Genomic DNA, 6307 nt, shown 5'->3' on the forward strand with positions numbered 1-6307 from the left:
TGTGTGTGTGTGTGTGTGTGTGTGAGCTAGTTACTGGCCATACAGCGTGCATTGTTATTTCTGATATGACTCAAGAAGATGCGCAGACAAACAGTTCATCCGTGAGCTCTTCTCCCAGACCCGATCCCGAGAAAGCAGCTTCCGCACACAGCCGTCAGTCAGCAAGCAAGCAAACTTGTAAAAAGCAAACTTGTAAAACCTGTTTTAAAAAAATGTGAGCGGCTCGTCTCCAGCGCGCGCTCGATCTCCAGTCAGAAAGCCGGCTTGGATTTTTTTTTTCGTTTTTTTTTTATTTTTTTAAAGGTGAAATCACGAGCGGACGATGTGGAGATGTCTCGTGCCTCTCGCGTGTCCTCTGCTGATGTGTTTCTGCGGAGGTGTGTGTTTCGTGTGTCCGGAGATCTGCCGCTGTTCTCAGAAGAGCATCACCTGTAACAGCGCCACGGAGAGCCTGAAGAGCAGGACCACAGCAGACTGTAAGCACTGCGAAGCCCTACTGCAGTCCCCTTTACAGTTTAGTCATGTGTGCGAAAATAGCATGTGTTTATGGTGCACGAAAAATGCATTGCTTGTCATTTCTTACTAGCGAGTCCTCAGCGGATATCGTTTCAGTATATAGGGCGCCGGGGCAAGTTGTCACACCGTTTGTTTAACATTTTACATACAAGGCAGAGGAGTTATGTGTTTTATTTGCGTGTTTTGAGGTTGAAGTGTTTCATAATGGCTCTGCCTTCACTTAATGCGTTTGATGAACAGATGGGAGAAACTTTATTACTACAATTTCACATTTCAGGTGTATTTTTCAAATCAAAACAGAATGGATAAGCCGCTTGTTCTCGTTATTAACCTTATGTAATGTGACAACATGACTTTTAAACATGAAACACACCCTGAGACACATTCGTGGGGAAGAAGATTAGTTTTATTCATATTAAGATCATATCATTCCAAAAAATATCATTATGCTCATTAGTTGTCAATTCAGAACTATAATAATAGATCTTTTATTATTAAAATAATAAAAAGTCTGTTTATATATATTTATATATATATATATATATATATATATATATATATATACATATATTCACAACACACACACAGATCTTTTATTATTAAAATAATAAAAAAAGATGTTTATATTGATATATATATATAATAGTATATATATATATATATATATATATATATATATATATATATATATATATATATATATATATACACATACTATTATAGAATTTATATTGAAATAATAAAAAGTGTGTTTGTGTGTGTGTGTATATATATATATATATATATATATATATATATATATATATATATATATATACACACACACTTATAAGTGTGTGTGTGTGTGTGTATATATATACTGTATATATATAAATAGAAACTTAAAATGATTTTCACAAAATAATTAGCAAAAAGCAATAGCAGTCATTAATTTATTGCTTACTTTTAGTATTTGTTTGCCGATCATTGAAGCCGATGGTGAAAAAAAACACATTTATTACTGTGAAAGTAAACCACGTGAATATCATAAAGCACATCTGACACACCCAAGTCAAGCCAGTTTAATTATGTCATAATAATGCTGCTATTATAGTACAGAATGTTACTTTGGAAGCAACAAATAAAGGGAGGTACGTTATGTCATTTGATTTTAATGTGCGATCTCTCTTCTCGGGATAGTGTGTCCATGTTCAGTTTATTCTTTCTCTTTCTAAAGCAATACTTAACAACATCCACCTAAAAGAGGCAGTGGATGCTCTTATCTGTGACTCCTAAAATGCATTTGTAGTCTAAACATCGCGTGTGTGTACTGCTCGGTTATCTGAGTAGTAAATAAACAGTTATCTTTATTTACCCGCTTAATATCTGGGAAATGTACAATTTTATCGATACGTCCGCGTGAAACGCTTTAAACTCAAAATAAGCCATGGTTTCGCCGATGAGTTGTAAGTAATGACAGTATGTCCAACCTGACATGATGTGTCGCAAATTAATATTAAATATCTCGGAAACAGTGTGCATTCGCAAAAGTGCATTAGTTTCAGCTGAATTAAAAACCCCTAAATGTGTATTTATATATTTAACTTAAAACCTAATTCTGCTTAAATATATTTCAATTTGTATTATTTATTATACACTGTAATACTACTAATAATAAATAACGTAAATGTTGATTATTAAATATAAAAAGTGTTAAATAAGTGTTAATCTCAGTAGCTATTTAAATAATTGCATTAATAATCATGTTTTGAGAATTAATGCATGGCATAAAAAATCTGCTGAAAACTAGTTTCTGTTTCCACCTTATTTATTGCACTTGCATCCTGGCAGCTTGTTAGGATGATCACAATAACCTGTTAGTTTCCTCGGGCTCTGAACACACTAATAGGCCTGTTAGCAGAGCAGTGATGCAATATATACGCTTGTCATTACAGTCCTGCTTACTCAAGACACCTCTACCTTTTCTGAAAAAGCGACGGGGAGTTGTTGACGGTCAGGCTTGTGAAAAGGACTGTCTAAAATAGATGGGTCAAGTAGTTTTGTCTGACTGACGGGTCTCTCGATTCGGGTTGCCATCACACCCGCTGAGCTGATTGTGTTAAAAGAGTCTGTGTTTCACGTCCTTGAGACCTTGAAATCATCTTCTTCCTCTGGTGAAGCCTTGAGCCCTGATAAGAGTTATGTGCAATCAGGGACATGCGATATAAATGAATAATGTCCTTAAAATGAGAAAAAGCTTTTCCGTAACGCAGCTCCTTGTATTTTTCAATGCTTCGTAAGTTGTTTTTTTAATTCTGACTGCTGTTGAAACAAATATGTGGCAAATATCATTAATCCAGTTTTGGGAAGGAGCACCTGTCCAAGGGTAATTATAATATATAATAATTATAATATTTGAACACGTGAGACACGCTCATGTTAGACAAAGAAATTAATTAATTTTAATTTAATTTTAATTTAATTAAATCAATTTTAATTAATAAAATAGCAATAATAATCCTTAACTATTTATACAATATTTTATATTTAATAATTTAATAATAATAATAATAATAACAATTTATTTTACTGTAAGATCAGTATTTAATATTGTAGTATATTGTAATATTTGAAATATAATGCTACTAGTAATAATAATATTTATAATAAAATATTTTCTATTTTGATTCATTATTATTAATAATAATTGTTAATAAAAATGTATAATTATTATTAATAATATCGATTTAATTTAACCACACTTTTATTTTGACAGGTTGTAGTGAAGGCCTTTGATTCAGAACAGTAAAATAAAAATGAAATTTTGGAAATCGGCGAACGTTACGAATTTCCAATCCATCCAAAATGCATACATTTCCCGCACTTTGCACTAAATTCTGTCCTTGCCTCCACAGACATTCACATTTTAAATATTAATATATAATATAATATTTACTGTAATACTAACAATGATGTTTTATGCGCCTTTTTCAACTTAACAATGACGATAACATACAAACCTTATTTGTATTATTTTTGTTGTAGCGTAAGCTTTTATTTTGGCAGCTTGCAGTGAAGGCCGTCGATTCTTAACACACACACAAAAAAAAAATCTTTTATATTGATTATGTGCCGTAAAATTTCCAGCAGTAATTCCTTCCATGTTTTCCACGTCTCATAAAAGGAAATAAACACATGGCATAAAACGCCACTGACAATAAAAAAAGGCATTTGATTGAAAGGAAGGAGGTGAAGAAAGATACAAACGCATAAATACGACCGTTTTGAGGCTTCTTTATGCACGCTCTAGAGTAGTTTTTCCGCTACGTAAGCTTCCCTTGATGATCCAGCCCAGCGGTGGGTAGGAAACCTGACGGTCTTCACTCCGAATTCCGAGAGTCTTCACGAGCGCTAACAAGAGCTGGCCTCACATCATTAGACCAGCGCTGTGAAAGATGAATCGAGAAGCGCTTCACAATTACAAACCCGAGCACGGTGACCTCGCTTCAAAACAAACCTAACTCATAATTAAACGAGCGGAAAGGCCCCAGGCTCTGAATGGAAACGCGAAACGTAATTTGATGTCGCTTTCTTGTGATTTGCGTCGCATTTTTAGCAGTGTGCGTCGGGAAACGAATGTTATTGCTAACCTTTATTGCTGTAGATGTTTGCTTCGCAGTGGATTTAGAGAAGTGTTGCTATTCCAGTGAATGGGTGCCGCCGCAATTAGAGTCCAAACGGCTGACGCGAATAAAAGTGCAGTCCATCAATGAAACATCTTGTGAAGTCTTAACTTTAAACTATTACTTCTGGACATATATACTAGTCTATAAGAACGCTTCTCCCTTGTTATCCTCTCACATCAAAACCAATATATTTGGTTTTTTTGCTTGCAAACAGAGCAGATTTTTCTCCTGGTTCGACTTTTCGCTGGAGAAAGCAGCAACATTATGTTTTTTTTCTGAAAATAAAGGTTTAAACGCTTTTTGATGGTTGATTAGCGTCTTACAACAGCTTTTTCTCTTCTCAAGATGATGGACTGGAGCGGTTTGGATTGTTGTGATTGTCTTTTTCTGACGGCACCCATTCACCGCAGAGGAAAGCGTTACTGAGCAAGTATAAGCATATAAGCATTCGGCAGAAATAGTAACAGCTGTGTACTTTTCTCAATACTGTTCGTTTCAGATTTTGGTCCTTGCTGGGTGAGCTTTTATCAGCTTGGTCTCAAGGTGGAAGTAACTTCCTTGAGGCTTATCAGACCTTACAGCCTATCCACATTTTCCGCTGAATAACCAGGATTATTAATTTTGTCCAAACTGCGTGACATTTCCGCGAGTGGTTGCTGCGGTTATTGATATCACAGACCTCATTTATCCTCGATTTCAGAGATTTGAACTACATCTCGGTGAGGACCATCAGCGCTCACAGTTTCGACGGCCTGAAAGGAGTGAAAAGAATGTGAGTATTCATTGCTCTTTAAAAAATATATATGCAACCAGACGTTTAGCGCGTCCAGCGGCTGGAAACGCCATCCGCCTTCCTTCTCCTCGAGCCAACAGGCTCACTCTCCACATGTGAGGAGCATCTTTGATGTTCACTCCCTTTCCCAGAACGCAGTACAGACGGGGATCTCGATGCCAGTTTTCTCGCGGCTTTTTTTTGTAAAAGCTCAGGACGGTTTGTTGAGGAACAGTTTGAGTGCTTGCACAGAATAGATAAGTCTTTGGCGCGTGCATGGAGTGGTTTTGACATGATGGTGACGGTTTTAATAGTCCAGCAGATTTCTGGGAGCAGTCTTTTCTCCAAAAGCCATTGAAACGGCCTCGATGAGATGTTTTTGATCGTTGGGCAATCGCAACTTGCAAAAACCTCAATTAGAATGCGCAGGAATGCAACGCAATTACAAATTTACCTGTCGTTATTATACCAGTCGCGTTTTTATTAGTAGGTACGTGAGAAGATACAGACGTATTTTTGGCCAGATGTACATTTTATGAGCATGAAATATGTCTAATAAAAGCCACTGTTGGAATAAAGCCGCTAAAAGATCAGCGGGAGTTAAGGGCCCTGCGCCGATAAAAACTACAATTTGATATTAAGGATAGCAGAGTCCGTAGCGCAACGATGCAGACATTGACGGCCAATCAGAATGCATCCTGAGAATTTAAAGCGACAGGCGCGCAAAAGTGGTGGAACATTTTTACCGCTTTTAAAATAAAGCAGAAAATATTAGAATGGCTTCGGCGTTTATTTAATGCATGCGCTACTTTTAATGCAATTTAATTCGCTTCGCTCGGTTCTGTGATTTCTAATCGAATATTTTGAACAGGCATTTCAAAACGTTTCTCTACCATTAAAGAGAGTCCCAATATTTCAGAAACCAGTTCCAGTGTTTTTACGCCAGTGCGTTGATGTTGTACATTCAAAAATGATTGAAACGTATAAAATGCACCAATCGAAATCAGCGTGAATTCAAATTTAACCCGGCCATTTCTAGATTCTGTTTTGATCGTATACTGCTCATTTATTCCGTGTTATGAGCACAGATGAAAGCAGAGCGCTGTGTATTATAGGACACGTATTTTCATTTCATCTGTTCTTTTGTGTTTTGGGATCCAGAGAAATCTCCCAGAGCATATCAGTGGAAACTATAGAGACGGAAGCTTTCAACAACCTTCTGAATGTCTCGGAGATGTAAGGAACCGTCCGAGGAACCGTAATGAAAGTGATTCACGGATAATTTTATGACTGTATTGAATTATGAGACTGGAACGGAACGCTTTCTAACAGAGTCTTTTCACAGAAATGTGTC

The 6307-nt window shown here is 36.3% G+C and overlaps 1 pseudogene; it reads left to right on the forward strand.

The window, feature by feature from the left end:
• The first annotated feature begins 322 nt into the window (after nt 1-322).
• The window catches only part of LOC122356840, a 13234-nt pseudogene continuing 7249 nt past the window's right edge, over nt 323-6307 (forward strand).

Source organism: Puntigrus tetrazona, chromosome 13, assembly GCF_018831695.1.
Source record: "Puntigrus tetrazona isolate hp1 chromosome 13, ASM1883169v1, whole genome shotgun sequence".
In the NCBI taxonomy this organism is placed as follows: Eukaryota; Metazoa; Chordata; class Actinopteri; order Cypriniformes; family Cyprinidae; genus Puntigrus; species Puntigrus tetrazona.